This window comes from Phyllostomus hastatus, unplaced genomic scaffold, assembly GCF_019186645.2.
Source record: "Phyllostomus hastatus isolate PE091 unplaced genomic scaffold, TTU_PhHast_1.1 phas_contig_210, whole genome shotgun sequence".
In the NCBI taxonomy this organism is placed as follows: Eukaryota; Metazoa; Chordata; class Mammalia; order Chiroptera; family Phyllostomidae; genus Phyllostomus; species Phyllostomus hastatus.
Genome location: NW_025333737.1, coordinates 11,926,602 through 11,946,274, shown reverse-complemented (window position 1 = coordinate 11,946,274; position 19,673 = coordinate 11,926,602). Strand labels below are relative to the sequence as shown.

At 46.1% G+C, this 19,673-nt stretch overlaps 1 long non-coding RNA gene across 1 annotated transcript in view; it reads left to right on the top strand.

Moving 5' to 3' along the window:
* LOC123817367 overlaps window positions 1-19,673 on the top strand; it is a 52,749-nt gene that overhangs the window by 26,174 nt on the left and 6,902 nt on the right. The window contains exons 2-3 of the long non-coding RNA XR_006785406.1: window positions 13,244-13,324; window positions 15,844-16,041. This is a non-coding gene — a long non-coding RNA (uncharacterized LOC123817367). The remainder of the gene's footprint in view (window positions 1-13,243; window positions 13,325-15,843; window positions 16,042-19,673) is intronic.

Below are 19,673 nucleotides of genomic sequence, written 5' to 3'. Positions count from 1 at the left end.
CACGGTTGCTGTATTTTATGTGGAAAATGCAGATAATTAAATTAAAGGCAACAATAATCCTAAATCTAAATTTTGTGTGCATGCTCTTCATAATGGAATCGTTACAGAAATGACACACTTTTGACTCTAACCTGCATTAGGAACATAATTTCCATCACTTCCTTAAGTCTAGACAGTCGGAGAGCAATAAATCCAGCCGTGGCAGGCAGCATTTTCCAATTTCCGTGGTGTGAGCACTCAGAGATCAATGACAACAGCATGTTTCTGCATTTCCTTCCAGGCTTTTCTTCTTTCAGTATTGGGAACTTTTCCTTCCTCTGGTTATAAAAATGACTTACACCTACTGTAGAAAAATCAGACAATACAAAACCCAGTGTAATATAAAACAGGAGTCACTGATAATCCCATTGCCCTGAATGACCTCTATTAACATTGTAACAACTGTTATGTTTCTATATTCCATAAGTAAGCTATGTTAATTATAAACATTAGACAAGAAGAAAAAATATATGGTTACCCTTCTGATCAATTTCCTTCTATGATATACTTATGCGTGCCTTCATTTCTGTTTGGAAATATCTATAATTATGTTTATATCCATGGGCACACAAAATTGAAAACATAAACTGTGTATAGCTTTTTCCGATTTTTCAGTTTAACTTGAGGGTTGCTCAGCAGTATTCACCAGAGTTCATCATGTATGTAACTTTTTCCCTGTGTCTTCACATTGTCTACCCTGTGTTCGTGTCTGTATCCAAATTTCCTCTTGTTAAAAGGGCACCAGTCATGGTGGATTAGGACTTTTTAAAAAACTTAATTACCTCTGCACAGACCCTGTCTCCAAGTACAGTCACACCCTGTAGGTGGCAGGGTGCTGCTGGAGGTGACAGTCAGCCTGTTCCGTCATCTCTGGGAACGACTCACACAGGATGCGGTCACTTCTGTGGCTGGGCTCTCTCACCCCCGCCCCTCGTCCCTGCACCCTGGGACCTGCCGCACTGCACGTAGGATTCAGAGGAGTTCCTAAGTAATAGTCTTCGGACCACTGAGATATCCCATGAGTAGCTGTAGCAAGAAATAAGACATCTGAAAATGTCCAGGGTCTAGAGCAGGGATCAGCCAACTCTTTTGGTAAAAGATCAGACAGTAAATCTTTTCAGCTGTGAGGGCCATGTGGTCTCTGTCCCAGCTACTCAGTTCTGCCATTGTAGTTGGATTATAGCCATAGGCAATAAGTAAACAAATGCATGAGGCTGTGTTCCAATAAAACTTTATTTATACAAATAGATAGTGGGCCAGATTTGGCCCATGGGCCATAGTCTGCCATCTGTGGCTTGGGCACTGAGTGAAGTTTTCCTGAGTGCAGTCAGTTGGAAAATAGAACAGACTATAATGGCAAGGCTGGGTTCCAGTCCCAGCTCTGCTCCTGGCCAGCTGTGTTACCCTGGGTGAGTTACTGACCATCTCTGGAAGAGATCATTCCCCTTCTCTAAGATTAGGAGATGGATCTGCACCAGAGGTTGCAAACCAGCACTCCGGGGTTGCGTCTGGCCCACAGATGTGTGTTATTTGGCCTGCGTAGTATCCAAAGCATTTTGAATTTGTTTCCAACATTTCAGATAGGAAGATTTCATATTAAAAAATCCAGATTTTTGGCTATTCTTAAAAAATTAGAAAATCTGATGCCCCTGGGCCCACACTTTCTCGTGGCAGCCCTTTCCCAGGGCTGAGAGCGAGGTCTGGTGGCTTGGCGGGGTGGCGACCCTAGGAACACAGCAGCCTCCTGCTGGCCCCCTGCCACCTTCGACATTATTGCCCAGCACCCAGGCATGTTTACTCGTGACCCCTGTAGGGGACTTCCGGTGTCTTTGAGCTTAATAATCTAGTGTTTGCTAATTAGTCCAGACCATTATGTCATTACTGTGCCTTCCCCAAAGCCCTCGGTCTCTGTTTGAAATCCTCACAGGGTGGAGGGAATTGGCACTGCCCTGGGATGGACACGTTAGCCCATCCCAGCCTCTAAGCCTCAAACCTGGTCCAGGGCTGGGTGTGTGAGTTCCTCGGTACATCAGAGTGATGCTCGGGAGTGGCTGGGGTGCTAGGCAAAGGTGTACCCTTTCTTGAAGGCCAGGAAGGGTTGAATGTGAGGCTTTTGGCTGCTGTTGAATTTTTCTTATTATGAGGAAACCTACCCATCACCAGTGGTTCCTGTCTTAGTCAGCTGGGGTCTGCTATCACAAATTACCACAGACTGGGTGACTTCTAAGCAATGGAAATTTGTTCCTTCCTGCTCTGCAGGCGGGAAGCCTGAGATCAGGCAGCCAGCATTATCAGTTCAGGTGATGTCCTCTGCTGTGTTGCTGGCAGCCAACTTCTTGTCTTGGCCGCACATAAGGGAAAAAGGGCTGGAGAGCTCTCTGGGGTCCCTTTTGTAAGAGCACCGATCCCATTCATGAGGGGCCCGCTCTCATGACCTAATTGCACCCAAAGGATATAACACCATCACATCAGGGTTGGGATTTCAACATATGAATTTGGGGGCAGGGGGCGGAGCACAGACATTTAGACCATGGCAACTGCTGACAAGAATGGGTGGACACAGACTCTCCTCCCTTGCCTCTGGGGCAGGGTGATTTGAAGATGCAAGCCCTGCACTGCCTCCCAGAGTTCTTCAGTGGGATGAAGCTCCAGTTGCCCTTGGTGGCCATGTGCTCTATGACACACCTGCAGTACCTACCTGCCTTCCCTCCTCTGTCTCACTTCACTGCCCTTCTACTAGGGGTTCTTGGAATCACCTCCCAAACACACCATTTGCACTAGGATTCTGGTTTCAGGGTCTGCTTCTCAGGGTACTCAAACTAACACAGAAACACATTAGAAGGGCAGAGAGAGTGCATATGAGACAAAAGCAATGCAGTCCTTATGCATTCTGAACATCTGGATCAAACCACTCCTGAAGCTTTTTTGCACTTTTCATTATAACAACAAATAAATTCACTTGGGGTTTAGACTGGCTGATATGAGTTTTGTCATTTATATCCTAAAACATTATTTCTGTTTTACAGGAATTTATCTACCTTTTTATCTAAATGTATGATTTTTTTTGCATTAAATTCTAGACTAATGAACTAATGCTTGCAATCTTCAGGGCCAACACCACCTTTTGCATGTGAAAAATTCTTAGGTTACCTAACTAAAATGACCTTGAGCTTGTTCAGCTGAGATGTTATGTATCTAGAAAGTTCCACAGGAGCTTCTTGGTGGACATCAGCAACCTTCACTCATATGCTCCATTATAAAGATATGCATTTTAATTCATCATCTAATAAATAAAATACCAGGCAGTTATCAAGAGCTGTGATGGAGTGTGCTGATTTGGAGACAGTGCTGTGGAAATTGAGTGTGCAGAAACCTCACAGTGGACTGGGGGGTGGCCTGTTTAGTGAGGTGGTGCGGGAGGAGCGGCCACACCTCTCTGGGGTTCACAGTGGTGTGAAGAGGCCATTCTCCCCTCTCCCTCCAATTCCCCTGGGGCAGGGGGCAGGGTCAGCTAGAGCAGAGAAGAGTGATTCTAACCTGAGAGGTGAGGACCTTAGATCAGCCAGCGCAGCCGCCCCCTTTAAAGACCAATGATCGACCATAGAGACAAAGGGACTCACCCATATTCACCCCAACCACCTGTGGCAAGAATTGTAGCTAGAGCTTGATGGTGTCATGGTCTTGACCTTCCCCTTGACCAGCTTCTTCTGGGGAGCATGTCCACCTCTCTCTAGAGACCCCCAGTTAGGGTCAAACCCTGGTTTTATGGGGCCTGAAGCTTACAAGATTTGGGGAGGTGGGTTCCTGTTTAAGAGAAAGAATACAAAATTATTTTAAAAACACAGTTTTTATCAGAACTGCTTCCCAATTGCAACCTGGCTTCTCCTCCCCACTAGAATATTCTAGAACCCCTACCTGCCAGCACTCAGGGACACCCACCAAAAAAGAGTGAGAGGCCTTGAAGCTTAAGCTTTATTAGGATTAGAAAGTCCTCCTGTTCTCACAAGTGGGGAAATGGGGGTTCTGTGTGTTCTTCCAAGCATTCCGGCCCCACTTGGAAAACATGTACCACACAGCTCAGCTCCAGCCAAAGATGAGTCATAGGGGGAGGCAGCATCCCAGAGTCCCTCTCCTGGTTGCCTTGGTTACCTGGAGTCTTTGATTTCATCCTCAAGAGCAGAGCTTCCTACCATGAAGCCTCCAGTTGAGGCACCAAGGATGTGAGCTCAGTGACAAGATGAATGACACTAAGCCAATGGCATGGAAGACACACCTGTTGCAAGACCACAGGTATGGCCCAAGTTTCTTCCTGACCACCATGGTGTCCTTCTGAAGACCAGGAATGATGCAAGGCCTCTCCCTCAGAACCCTTGTAGCAGTCATGGCCAACCCAGAACATAAGCCTCTGAGGTCAGGGAAGTCTGTCTTTGCTAATAGGCGAGTTCCTGGGGCCCAGAGCAGTGCCCGGCCTGTTTTAGGTGGTCGATAGATATTTGTTGGATAAATGGATGCATTTCTTGAGCATTTACTGTATGGCGGGAGCTGTGCTGAGAACTTTGCATGTAAGTATCCCATTGAATCCTCACAACACCCCTCCAAAGTAAGGGCTGTTCGTGACCTTGTACAGAAGGGTGGAAGGCATAGCAATTGTGAGGCCTAGCTGACATAATGTACAGAGCTGATCAGTAGCAGTGGAAGTCCTGGAATCTGGGACTACACTGTTTCTCAGTATAGACGTGTGACTCCCTGGGAGGGAGATGATTTTCGATTGTAAAGGATCACAGGCTAAATAATACTGAGTCTCAGTCAGGGGCAGTGATTCCTCCTTGCAAATCTCTTTCAATCGCTTTCAATCCTCTAACTCCTGGCAAGGAGGAAGGCTCAGCCCTGGGGTGAGTGCAGCCTTAACAGCTCTCTAACCTGCTCACCGCTCCCTTTAAACAGCAGAGAGAACAGAACTCGGGGTCAGAACCCTCAGCTGAAACAGTGCCCGGGTAGAATCTCATGCAATGCTACTTTGTTCCCATTGCGTGTATCTTTGAGTTACCATCTATGCATGGCAAGTCTTGCTTGTTTTCTGTTCCAGGTACTGAGATCAAGTTTCCTTTTAAAAGCAAACATTTCAATAACTTTAATAATGACTACAATAAAAATAAATATTTGAGTAGGATCCTTGAGTCCTGTACAGGGCAAAAATTGTGAAGGTGGTATCTACAAGGATGCCTCTTGAATGGGGCTGCCTTGCCTCCTGAGAAGTCCACGGAAACGGGAGACTTGGAGCGGGAGAGTGTGAGAACACATGTTGCAGGCCAGAGTTAGCTGTTAGTTCTTACCTGGTACAAGGAGGGCCCCCCAGAATGCAGCAGAGGGAGTGCTGGGGCCTGGCACTGGGAGGGGGCTGGAGGAAGAGCAGAGGAGGTCAAGAAAGATGGGGTCCACAGGAGAGCAGGTTGTGGGGAGGGAGACTGGGAAAGAGGAGGCTGGGGAGTGTTCGGAGATACTCTAGAACAGGGTGGCAAACTCATTTTCTTTTTTTTTTTTCAGGTTTTTTTAGATTTTATTTTAATTGTTGTTCAAGAACAGTTTTCTGTCTTTTACTCCCATCCCAGCCCCCGCCCCCCCCTCAGTGAAACTCATTTTCAGCAAGGGCCACATCAGCCTTGCTGTTGCCTTCAAAGGGCTGAATGTAATTTCAACTCCTTAACAGTTAAGGAGTAGTTACATTTACACAGTCCTAAAATTATTTCAGCCCTTTGAAGGCAACCGCGAGGCTGCTGTGGGCCCCCGTGAAACTGAGTTTGACACCCTGCTTTAGAAGATGCTGAGGGAAAGGCGACCCGGCTCAACGCCAAAGCAGAGCTTCTCAGCCTTCCTCAAGCACAGCCCAGCGGCCAAGCCCTTGTCGGACCCGACTCTGTGCCGGGCATGCTAAGAGTGTATTTAATTGTCTCTCGCCCCAGTTCTGATACGCAAGCCCACCTCCACCTTCGTACTTTTTGAGAAGTACTACCTAAGAATCATAAACAAAAAATTCCAGTTCCTTCCCTAATCATAGAAACACTTCAGTGGCTAGGGATCCCCCAATCATTTAATTCAACTTCAGTTAAAAAACAATTAAGACCGTTTAAACAACCGTGCTTAAAACCAACAGCTTTACTTGAGGGTGTTACCCCCTGAACTGTAGTGTAGCAGAAAGCACCCGTGTCTTAACTCGTCGTCTCTGGGCTTACACTGGAACCTCGTGGCAATGTGTTCATTGACTGGAGGGGACGAGCGGTCTTTTCCCAAACCAGGCTGGGCAAGGCGCTCGCAGGGAACTGCGCACTGCCGCGGCTCACGCAGGCGGGCCTTGCTCTCGGCGTGGCCTCGCTTCCGGTGGCACGGTAACACGTGAACTTACATGTCATCCTAATACTATTGTATTACAGTGTGGGTTTTTTTTCTGCACTCGTTCCAGTTCGGGAGTGTTTCTCCTCTCACTTCTGTGCCTGCGATAAACCACGTGAGCCAAATCTGCGGTAGGTGTGACAGGTGCGGGTGGGCCCTGGGGTAATCGGAGGGAACGCTGCGTCACCTCCACGAATGTCTGTCCTCTGGGCTGCACCCCTGGAGCTGATACAAAATGGTGTTGAGTGCAAACTGTAATCAACAAATAAAATAAAATAAAAATGAACGGAAACCAAGGTTAGATACTGTGTTTCAACTTGAAAATAAAGTTGAGACTGGACTCTTGAGTCTTCAGATCAGTTTCATTACAGGGTGTTTCAAAATGGCAGCGAGAGTCCAGTAAAAACCAAACCACTGTCCACCTCTTCGCTGTGTGAATCCTCTTCGTTGTGTGAATCAGAAGTTTCACGCGGCTTTACCACCAAAATGAAAATATGGGAAGAATGTACGCACTGGGCGTCGAGGCTGGTTTAAGAATGGATCGTCACCGAGAACAGGGCTGAGCAAACGTTTCTTCTGTAGAGGCCGGATAGTAAATCTTTCTGGGTTTGTGGGGCATACAGTCTCAGTCTCAAGGTTACTTGACTTCGCCTTGTAGCACAGAAGCAGCAGCAGAAAATGTGTAAAAGAAGGAACATGGCTTTGTTTTAATAAAGCTTTATTTGTGGCCCCTGACATTTGAATTTCATACGTTTTCACGTACTATGAAATACTGTTCTTCTTGAGCTTATCTCACCTCTAGAACCCTCAACCTAGCATTGTTTCCAGCAGCAGAGACAGCCTCATGGTGGTTGGTGAGCTCTGGGAGGTGGCAGTGGATGTCAGTGGCAAGATGTGGCCAGGGCGGGGGTGTCTCAACTCCTGGCAAGTTCAATTTCTTGACCTGGGTGGTTGGTGGTTACATGGGCGTCTAACTTAATCGTTATTTGTTAAACTGTACATTTCTGTCCTGTGCATTTTGTGTGTGCATATGCAATATTTCACAGTGAAAATGTTTGAAAGTAAATGACATATAAAACATTATGGTTCTCACTGTGTAACCAGCAAATGTTATGAATTTGACTATATTAAATATATTGATACTAATTTCAATAAAATGGCATTTTTGTTTATTTCACACACCAAGCTTTCATATCAGATTTATTAGGAAAAAAAAGTTCCGCCGTTACAAATGTTTGACAACTGCTGTTTGCTCTGCACTGTCCAGGAGAAGTTTCTGCAATGGTGGGAATATTCTGTCTCTGTGTGGCTTGTGGCCGCTGCACCGGACAGCACAAGTTCAGAGTTTTTTAACTTTCCCTTTCATGTGATTTGATCTTTACCATATTTCACTGCATATAACGCATGCTTTTTTACCCAAATTTTTGAGGGAAAAGGAAGGGTGCACATTATACATGGGTAGCCCTAATTCCCGTGCATAATACAAATTATGCACGGGAATTAGTACTAAAATGTGGGTGTGCATTATACACAGCAGATTACAGTATGCCTGTTTGTCTGGGTTCAAATCTCAATTGCACCATTAGGTAGCTGTGTGGCCTTGGGCAGCTACTTGGCCTCTCTGTGCCTTAGTTTCATCATTTGTATTATAAAATGTAAATAATGACAGCACTTACCTTATAGTGTAGTTGAGAGGATAAAACAAGAAAAGTTTGTGCCTACCACCATGCCTGGTCCGTACTAAGGAGTGAAGGAACTTCCCATTATAATCCTTGACAACTTCATCATCAGAGCAATCCTATGAGGTTTAGAGAACAGGAAATCCAGCCTCCCACAGCTAATAAATGGCAGAGCTGGACCAAAACCCTGGTCTATCCAAGTTCTCAAGGGTCATTTTTTGTCCCCCAAGAGAACAACATTGTGATATAAGCATAGAGAATGACCAATTGCCATTAAAACCCTTTGAGGGGTAGAATATTCCCTGAATGTAAACCAGGGTGGGGTTTGCACACATGCAGAAAGAAATCTGTCCATAAACACTCGCTGAGTGAGTGAAATTTAAAATAATGGTATTAGGCGTTTGCCTGTGGCTTCAACCCTCACAAACTTGCCTGTTGGCCAGGGAAGCCTCCCTACTGGCTGAAAGTTAAGTTACAAGAAAGGAAAAAAAAAAACCTAAAAGCTTGACTCCAGTTACAAGCAAGCCTTTAAAAATTGACTTTGACAAGGTTGTTTTGCCTTGAACTTTTCCCATGGCTGGCTTTCACAGATAGGAATTACACTTGTCCTCAAAGGCATCCCAGCGCCTCCACACTTCTGTACGAACTGGCTGGTAATGGGTGGGGCTAAGATCGAGGGATAAATGTCTTGGGGGTTTGAGATTGATGTTTATGGCTCTGTCTGTCCTTGGTGCTTTGATCTGTTACCCTGAATGGATGGTGCAGCCCTCATTGTTTGTGGGAGTGATTGCTTTTTTGTTTTATCAGATTCCTACAGGCAGAATATAAGGGTGGAGAGATTACAGGGCGGGTGTGGAATTCGGATGGGTTGGGTTGCTTGTGTTGTGGGAATTTGTCAAGTTTGAGTTTTGCCAGTGGGGGCTAGATTCTGAGTCTAGGAGGGGGGCAGGTGTGAACCGTCGTGGGAGCCGGAGACTCAGCTCTGCGACTCCAGCCCATCGACATGGCTCTCACGTAGTCCCGGCTCCCAGCCATGTGGTGTGCTAGGGCTGGGCATAGTTAGGCCTCTGTTGGGGGCCGGAGGACTAGAGAAGAGATGAAAAAGACAGAATATCTCTCAACAAAGCACGAAACGCCCTCCGCCCCCCAGCTGCTCCAACAATGAGCTGGCGGGGTCTCGATGGGCAACTGTTGGCTGATTCAGCCCTGAGCTGTGGGCCTTGGCATATGGCATCGCCCCAGCCATGGCGCTGACCCTCCGTGCCCTGGCCAGCAGCGTCTGGCTTGCCTGCACCCCCACTGCACGGAGGCCTGTCATGGCAACAGCTGGGGGCCAGGGGGGGGTGTAGGGGGGGAGATGCAGCCCTGGCCTTGCCTGACGGGCTGAGATGGATGGGTTGCAGGCGGTGGGCCAGAGGGGCCCCTCCCTCCTCCCTGGGGTCTGCACAGGAGCTGGGGTCAGGCCTGGGGAAAAGCAGGAATTCCTCACCGGAGGGGATGAGAGCTGGGAAAATGGGACATTTCGGGGTGGGGAGAACCAGCCAAAGCTCTGGGTGTCCCCAGGCATAGTCTCTCCTACTCCTCTCCCCGCCTTCCCCACTCCCTCATGGAGCTGACTAAACTGAGAAACTGCCCACAGAATATCAAATTTTGTTGGAAATGCCTGGAAGGGAGGAATAATCACAGTGACTCACTTGGGCTCCAGAGGAGCGTGTGACCCTTTACCTCCCTGACCCGCCCTGCCCTGGCGAGAAGCGGCAGGGACTGCTTGCAGGTGCCCATCTGTCCTCTGGCACCTGCGTGGTCACCACTGGGAGGAGCTGAAATGGCATATTTGACTTGCAAACACTGAGCGTTCCCCTCCCAGATGGGAAGTGAGGGGTGTGAGGAGGAGTCAGGGCTGGGTGGAGGTGTGGCGAGTGGTCAGTTGGGCCAGGGTGTCACCTGAGTTGGCAGAATGGCTCCCAGGACAGGCCTGAGTCTGCCCTGAAGCATCTGCCTTCTGTTCCCTGTCTGTGCACCTCCTGGCTTGTGACTGTCAAAAAGCATTTCTGTTTAGCACGGAGCAGAGAGCAGATTGGATTCCTTCTCCTGTTCATCTGCCGACTCGGGAATACCAAGAGCCATTTTGGCACCTAAACTAGAACCTCAAAAGACTGTACTACTTACTAATAAGCAGAGGAAAGACTATTTCTTGTGGTTGCTCCCAAGTTCACGCTCTGGTACAAAGCCATGAATGGAACCACCCTGGACTTAGCTGGGGCTTTTACACTATTGGAGGCACCAAGCATTTTTACGGAAACTTGCCTTTGCTTGGCCATGGATCTGGGTAGAATGCCTGGGTCTGTTTTTTGTTTTTTTTTTTCCCAGACTCTTTTCCATTTTTGATAGTCACACATATATATTTGCATAAAAGTAGGCCAACTTCAGATAAGCAGACCACCTCAAAGTTAGAATCCCCCCAAAATGAGGGCATCCAAACAGCCCCACAGACGGGGAAGGGAGCTGCACTGGGGCAGAGCTGTGGCGGGGTCCCGAGACATTGTTGGGATCTCTTTGATAGGGTGCCGTGAATGGGCATTAACAAATGGCTGTCTCAAACATGCACCCTTTTGTTTGACTAGCTTACTGTAGATAACCTTTATTAAGCCCGACCTGAAATTACAGCCATGGCCGGTGCTTCTTTGATGCTCTGGCTGGTTTATTTCCTGTTTATACTATGATACACATTGCACTAGGAGATAAAGCACTTCTGAAGGATATTAAGAACTTAAAGTCCCTTGGCTATTTGCTGGCACTGTTTTGATGTTTTCTTGCTCCCTGGAAATTAGCATATCCTTTTCAAAGCCTGCCTCTGATGAGAGGAGTCCTTTGCCATAATGTATTTGCTGAAAGTCATCAATGATAGTATATTGTGTAAAGAAATGACACCTAAAAGGCATGATGCTAGATTAATGATAATGAGGCAACTTGTGTAACAGTTGCTTTTGGCTTTTTTAAAACATATTTTGACACCATAAATACACTGAGCTTTTATTAATGAGGATTTTACGCTTCTGAGATTTTTGAAGCAAACTTGCATAGAACAGTTTTTTTCAAGGAAAGCACTAGTAGGGGGTAAGTTTAACATTTTTACTTAAGTTATGTTCTATCAAGACATTTTATTGTGTTGGAAATAAGAAATGATGGTAAGCTTTTTGTTTTCTGAGCTTAGAGTTAATGAATAAGTACTACATTAAGCCAATTTGTGACAAGAATTTTGCCCACATACCTAGCAATTTTTAAAGTAAAACTAAGTAAGAAAAGAGAAGGAAAGAGAAAATTAGGCAGAAGGAGAAAGAAGTCATAGAAACAAAGAGAAAAACGAAGGAAAGTGAGAAAGATTTAAAAATGGGAAGGCAGGAAGGAGAGAGACAGAGAAAGGAAAAAGGACAGAAGAAGGCAAAGAGAAGAAAGGAGAAAGGCACAGAACTGAGGAAAGGCGGAACCATGGGAAAGCAGGAAGCAAAGAAAGACAAAGGAAAGAAAGATAAACACAGGGAAGAGTGGGAGGAAGAAAGACAATAGTGAGAGAAAGAAAGGAAGGAAGGAATGGAGTGGGGGAAGGGAAAAAAAGAAAAGAAAGGAAGTAGTAAAAAGGAAAGGAAGAAAGAAAAGATAGAAGGGAAAGGACGAGAGGGGAGGGAAAGAAAGTCCCGGACTGCATATTGGTAAATTATTCAAGAGAAGGGCTTTGGCAAATCTTAACTCAAGCTTAAGATTAAGGACATTTAGGAAAAACAATTTAATTACACCTCTCTGAATCAGTGGACTTATCCTTAAATTCAAGTGCATTATTCTTGGAGTTTAAGGTTGGGAGGAAGCTGCACCACTATCTTCTGGGTCACCTCCTTCTCTAGGCAGAACTGGATCCAAACAGGTGCCTGTAAGACAATTGGTGAATTTTGATTCTTTTCTTTAGGATTCAATGCTAAGAGACACTCCACTGTTCTTTCATGATGACTGAAAAGTATTAAAGAACAAAGCAGCATGGAACGTTCTGGCCAAAGAAAAGCCCCTCTGACCATTTTTCTCACTCTAGCACGACTGTCAGTGAATATTAAGCAAATATTTAAGATATCCACAGCAGGGACATTTTCTTCAAAATCTGCATACTTTTCAAAATGAACTGTTTCAAGCTTTCAGCTTTCTTTTGTGTTTCTACATGCATTTAACATGTGTTGGGTTTTCAGTTTAAGGATCAAAAATCTTCTCTTAATTACAGACATATTGTCCTTGAACTGTGTGGTTTAGAATATTTTTCTCTTGGATGTTTGGTTCCAACTTGGCTATTAGAGAAGACGGAGGCAAAAGAGGGAGCTGAGGACGGGGTGTGGAGGACGGCAGTGGGCACCCTATCGCCAGCCACTGAACATTTCTGGACACTCTTTTGTCACAATCCCCAACCATCTAGAGCATTTTCCCAACCACCTACAGTATTAGGGAAGTGTAAATAGTTTACTAATTCTTCCTGCTCTTAAGTCCAGTTCAAACCTAGTGAAAATACCTTCTGAGAGCTGAGGGGCCATTGAATGGTCTTAGTCCTTCTTCAAAAAGAGATTCCACGGGGACACAGGACAATGCTGGAAGCTTGCTGGGCCTGGCAGCTGTGCTTCGAGGGTCTTTGTGTAAGTCACATCCTGGAGGACAGCGCTGCAGTGGATTCCACCCTGAGGATAATTGGTATCAGACTCAGAGAGGGGAGTTCCCAGGAGGAGTGGAGAAAAGGGTCCCAGCTGGACATTCTAATTTGAGGAAGCTGTCTTCCTTCTCCACATGCCTCCTCCTCTCTCTTCTACATATGTGACAAGCTCCAGGGGCTGTAGGGAGAATATTAATGAGTTCAGGATCCATCAGGAATGCAGGGTTACTTGCATGTGAGTACAAAGGGCACTTACCTACCTTACAGGCTTATTGAGTGGATGTGCCAATTAATGAGTAGGGATGCTTTGACAACGGAAAACACTGCAATATAATAATTGGCCAGCTCCTTCACTTTCCAGTTTCGTCATCTGCACAATGGGGATAATGACACATGTGTCGCTCGGGTGTTGGGAAGGTAAAGGTTAACTCTGGCCTGTTTGTGCTTTTATATTCAGGGGCAACATTTACCATGCAAGGCGACTACAAACCAAGATGAATCATGGTTCGGACTTCTCCTTTATGCCCCGCCTCACTGTGTAAGTTAAAGCGAGATGATGTTTTTGCTTAAGAACTGACAAAGGAGGAATGTCTTTCTGAAAATTTTTGTGTTTTAAAAAAATTTCTCCAATTGCATGAGAATGCATGTGCTATTTTTAGTGCCTGTGAGAGAAAAACCAGAGGCATAGGGGCCACCATCCCAGGGTGCATCCCTCTAAACCCCCAAGGAGAGTGTGTCATTGAGGACTACATGTCTCCACTGCAGACAAGAAACCCCAAATAGCAGCATCTTCAGCAGCAGAGAAGCTTAGTTTCATTTTTCTCACGTGACATGCCTGGAGTTTGACTTGGACACAGTGTTTAGTCGCTCTGCAAATTTCCCCAAGACTTAGACACCATCTAGGTCACTGCTGCACTATTCCTCAGGGAACTTGGGGTCCCCAAGACCCTTTGAGGAGATCCGTAAGAGCCAAAGTGCTTTTATATAATGCGAAGACGCTAGCTGCCTCTTTACTCTCTCTCTCTGAAGGGTGAGCATACAGTGCAGGGTCCTAGGTTCTGTGATATGAGATGGTGCGGCTCTGAGCTCTCATGGAACATATGCTTGTGTATGCTTGTGTTTTAAATATTTCTATTTTAATTTTGGATACTAGAAATATCAATAAATACAACTCACACAAGTAAAAGATTCTTGGTAATCTTCAAGAATGTTTAAGAGTATACAGGAGGTCCTGGAACCAAAAAGTTTAAGGACCGCTACCCTATGGTTATAGCCTTTGTCCTCATGGACCAAAAATGTTGCTCTAGTCTTGGCCATTGTGTCTGCATTCCAGCCTGTAGGAAGGAGGAAAGGGGAGGGATACGAGTATACTTCCTTCCGTTGAGAATGTCCACAGCATTAGCACATACCACATTCTATACTTTATTAACTAGGGCTTAGCTGGCTGCAAGGGAGGATGGTCAATGTAGTTTCCGGCCACATGCTCAGTTTAAAAAGGGAATGGAGAGAGGACCCTCTTCCTCAAAATACAGGCAAGAAGGGCTATTAGCAGCCTCTGCCACAGGTGAAAAGTGCAAAAACAATATCGTGCTCTTGAGATGGGGACAGACCATCTGCAGAGCACAGATGGCTTTCCTTCCACACCAGGCAGATGGCCCTGAGTACCCTTGTGTGTCTCAGAGCCCTAACCCCCACACATTTGGCTGCACATGTCGCCCTCATTTTCACTTACTCCCCAAACTTGGCTTGACCTGTGAGTTGGCCTTGACAGCTGAGCTCAAGGGACCTTTGTGACTTATTACAGATCTCTGGGTGTCTCCAGCTAAGTTAGGGCTGAAGAGTAGTGGTTATTTTCCAAGAGGATCACAGCAGAGCTTAGTGAGAAAGAACTGGAAGTGAAAGTCCTTTTGTGTGGTAAGAAATCTAGAAGAAGGAAAAAAACCACAGTGAGCTAACTAGCACCTGGGCTGGTTAACAAGTGAGAACAGTGTTAATGAAGCCAAAATAGAGGGGTTGTCTTGGCCCAGAGGGACCAAATAGTTTTGCTCTGACCAAATCTTTAACCCTGATCTCCCACCTTGCCCGTAGGTGTTCATCACGAGACAGACTGGACAGAGTAGCGTGAGTGATTCAATAAACTCTGTTCCCACACTGGGAGATCACCTTCTGTTCTCTGCCCTGTTGATGGTGGGTCCAAGGATGATCTTTACCTTGACTATTACAGCTAAGTGAAAGTCTGTTCCAGCAGTCACAGGGGGCTACACGGATGCGTTCACATAAAATTCTCTTGCTCCTGACTGATCCCATTCAAAGCCTTTCAGTCCTTTGGCCTGAAAAGAGAGCACAATGTGCCCATTTGTTTTTGTCTTTCTGCTGAGATTAGTTCTTGAGAGCCTCATGGAAAGCAGCTAAAATGGATACGGTTCTTTGCATTATGTAGCATGCTTCCTGGCACTCTAAGAGTGTTTGTGGATGTGAATGGTTGTTTCTGATTTTGCAGTTCTACCATTTTCCTCTTTTTTTTTCCCAAAAATTGACTTCCCCTCCATGAAGCTTTGGACTGATCTCTACTGGGAGTGCCCAGCAAGGTGTGCTTGGCCACACGTTCTGATAATACAGCCTTTTTTCCCCATCAACCTATCTTACTATTGACAGGCCCTCTGTGGTGATTTTGAGCCAGTTCTTTGCAAGCCTAGATAGAGCCTTAGCATCAATAAAACTTGAGTGTGTGGGTTGTGTTGAACTTGACGTCAAAGAAGCAAAACCATAAATGCTTTCAGAAAAATCCAAGCTCAAAGTCAAACTTGCAGAACAGCAAGTACAGGCGGCAAGAAACAAAGAAAGGGAATACAAAAGCGAGTGGTTTCCTTTCAGCTTTCAGAAGGAATGATAATTACACAGCCTCCCCCTCCCTCCCAACAACATCTAAACAATGCTGACCATGTTGTCAGGCAGCAGATGCTTTGCCCTACAAGCCAACCCCCGACTGGAGTCTTCTCACCTGTTTCAAAAGTTTCCTTTCAACCTGGACCATTCAATTCTGTCTTTCTTCCTCAGCTTTTATCCATGTCCGCAGTGCTGTTCTCAGGAGTCAGGAGAAAAGAGGAAAATCAATGACTGACCTGCCTACGAGCCACACTCGGTTAACCTGGCTTGAAAGGGCTTACCCACTTGACACTCCGAGGGAAACCAAGCAGGACTTCTCAGCACGCAGGGCACTTGGCGATCCCCTGGGTTCAGGACACACGCTCTCAGGTACAGTGTGGAAATGAGGTCACGTCAATTTTCTGGGTGGGTGAAACCTTCACAGCCTGACTGGCAATGAATCCTAGAGTTGCCGGCAGGGCCTGAGTAAAGTAACATGGCATCCTCATTGTCTTTAAATCAGGTGACCCCTCTTAGAAATAGTATCCTGTAGTGTTAGGGGTGTGGGTTCTTAATTCAGAGGGCCTGGGTTTGATTCCTAGCACTGTCATTCCCTAACCATGTGACACTGAGCAAAGAATTTATCTTCAGGAGGACTCAGTGTTCTCATCTGTGAAAGGGGATAATAATGATCCTTGCTTCACAGGTTTGCTGTCATAGGTGAGGTGCTTATCATAGAGCCTGATAGGGGCTCTATCCCTACGACTGCAGACCCAGGAGGGTTAGGCAACTTACATTTGGTTCGGTGTGAGAGGGGTGTGTATGGACCTGGTGGCCACTCCTCTTCCTAATTTTTTAAAAAGATTTTATTTATTTATTTTTAAAGAGGGAAGGGAGGGAGAAAAAGAGAGAGAGAGAGAGAAACATCAATGTGCAGTTGCTGAGGACCATGCCTGCAACTCAGGCATGTGCCCTGACTGGGAATCGAACCTTCGAACCTGAGATGCTTTGGTTCGCAGCCCGTGCTCAGTCCACTGAGCTATGCCAGCCAGGGCCCCTCTTCCTAATTCCATTTACTGAGATATCTGACTGGGAGGTCACAAGTCTTTCCCTCACCCTTTTCCTTTTATGTTCACCTTTGAAAGTTACAAAGAAGCTAGACTTTTCTAAAGAGAAACCCTTACAAGCCCTTCAGTTGAGGTGTGTGAGACTGCTCATAGACCTTTCCATGTATCCCCTCCCTCCGTGTACACACAGTCAATGCCCTCTCTCCCCACACCCAAGTTCTCCTTCCATGGCCTCCATTGAGTCATGGATTGTCCTTGGATCACAGCACTCCCTTCCATAGAGAGTATCTGAGTGCTCATTCCTCCAGGAAGCCTGCCTGGGTTGGTTCCTCCTTTCTTTTATGTATAATTGGAACCTCCTTTTCCACCTGTCTGCATTACACGTCTTGGTCCTTTGTTTATATTTTACTCCCTAGAGTGCTTTTCTGTGTGTCTCGGATGGTGAACTCCTGGAGGACAGCACCTTGGCTCTATAATTTTCTGGGTTAACCTTTGATGATGGTGATAAGATGGCATGGCCTAAAGGGATGCTTTGATTTTGATGAGTGAAGATGAAAAGCCTTCAGAGGGTCAGCAGGGGTTTCCACGGCCTGTGTTCACTTCCAGTCGGGGTGCCTCTGTTCTAAGCTGCCACCCCCTCTGCTCTTCCTACTTCACTCTCATTTCTTCCAAGGCACACACCTTGAATCCATGGCTCCCTCAACCCACCTGACCCTCTCACTCATGGATGTGAACCCATTTCCTAGAGCAAGCACTGTCTCAGATCCAGGTTCATTATCAGTAATCACCAGGTTCCCCAGCTGGGCTACATAAGGAGCCACCCTATCCCTGCATGTTGGGCTCTGCAGTTCAGCACGCTGTTATTCACGCACCTGGGCCGAGAGCTGGATTGTCACACTAGGGAATGTGGGTTTAAAGGGGCGCCAGCCAAGTAGGGGATATCACACCAAATGTGGTTTGACAGTATCCCTGCCCATTTTCTTAGGACAGAGATGGTGTGGTAGCCCCAGTATTTTCTCACAAGTCTTCACCTTTGCCTTGGTCTTAAAGTGGGATTGGCATACTTCCTGCCCCTTGATTTGGGTTTGGCCACATCACTTGCTTTGGCCAGTGAAATGTTAGTGGATGTCACATAAGCAGAGATACAAAAGGGCAAGACAAGCCCTTTTGTGTCCCTGCTCTTGACATGAGAAGAGTATCTAACCTCTGGCTAGCTACTGACCCTCATCACGGGCCCTAGAATGGACACACATTGAGCAGACCTGAGCTCAACCCACAGTGAGAAGCTGAGCCCAGCTGGACCACAGCTCGAAGCAGAGCATTCCTGACCTGATCCACCCTAGTCAGCCAAGCCCCAGCTGCCTCCAGGATGGGTCAATAGAATAGAACATTCTTAGTTTAAGCCATTGACTTTTGGGATGGTTTATTATATAGCATTATTGTGGCAATATTAACGGAGGCAGATGCAGATAGGTTTCCTCTTGTATTTCTTTTTTTTTCTTTTTAAATATTTTATTTATTTATTTTTAGAGAGGGAAGGGAGGGAGAAAGAGAGAGAGAGAGAAACATCAATGTGCGGTTGCTGGGGGTCATGGCCTGCAACCCAGGCATGTACCCTGGCTGGGAATCGAACCTGCGACACTTTGGTTCGCAGCCCGCACTCAATCCACTGAGATACTCCAGCCAGGGCTTCCTCTTGTATTTCAACTCTATTCAATTGGTAGAGAGTGAGAAGAGTGCTCCACTGGGTGGAGAAGGATCATGAGGTTAATTTGGACTCAGTGTGGAAGAATTCTGAAACCTATTAGTGATGCCTGTAACAGGAAGAGCAATGGTACAAACGCAATGTAGCTACTATCTTGGGTCTAAAGCCTCTCCTCATGACTTACCTCGGGGCCTTCCAGTCAGGGCAGACTATATAGGAATGTGGTCTATTGAGAATTCTACCACAGAACCACCAAATGCACATAGAATGTGGCCTATTGAAAAGTATGCAGGTCACATACTATGGTATTTTCATATTTATAGCTTAGTCTATCATCGGGGGCCAAGGGTGCCGGTAGCACATACAGCTTCTTAGAAAAAGGCACCTCTTTTGGGCAGATGCAGTCCCAGCTGGGATGCCAGCTGGGTGAGCAGTTAGTGGGGGAAAAAAGGTGTCTCTTCCTCTGGGTAGCTGTACTCCACGCTGAGGTACTTGGCTTATAAGAAGCCATGGACTGGATTTCAGCCCCGACTTGCTCCCTTGGCTGAGCTCTTTGGTAAAGTGCACAAACTGGTCCACTGTTCATGGCAGGCTTACCGGCCCAAGCTGGGATGGAAATCAAAAGAGGAAATAAGATAAAAAGAAAGAAAAGTCTGCCCTTCTCTGATGTCAGCCCTGCCCAACTACTTTGCTTTGGAGTTTTGAATGCCTCATCTTAGCACAATTTGACCTTGTGTCTCAGGCCCAAAGTGCTTGTGTTTTCTGGGTAGTTGGAAGAATGGTTTAATTGAAGTGGATAAGCCTACTACTGGACAGACATGTTCCATTCCAAAAGAGGAAACTTCTATTCCACTGAATCTCCAGCGTGGAAATGTTGGAAAGTGCTAAGCTGAGAACCAACTCCCTAAAATCTTTTGCCCACTCCTGCTTGTCAGGTACTTTGGAAAAGCAAACAGTGTAGTGTAAAAGGATCCTCTTCTGGAAGGTAACTGAAAACCCAAGGAAAGGCTGACCCTGGGAATTAGATTGCTTGAGCTTGAAGAGCCAAATAAAAAGAAGTCACATCTGGTTCCATTTTTCTTGTGAAATTATCTCACAATGACCAAGTAGGTCCTTTCCTGAGTATATAAATACAGAAGACACACACATGGTTGTTATCAAACAGTATTGTGCAAAATTAAATTGGCTACTTTATGGTGAAATGGAGAAGAATGGCAGGCATTTCAAACACATGAGTTTCTTTTCGTGGG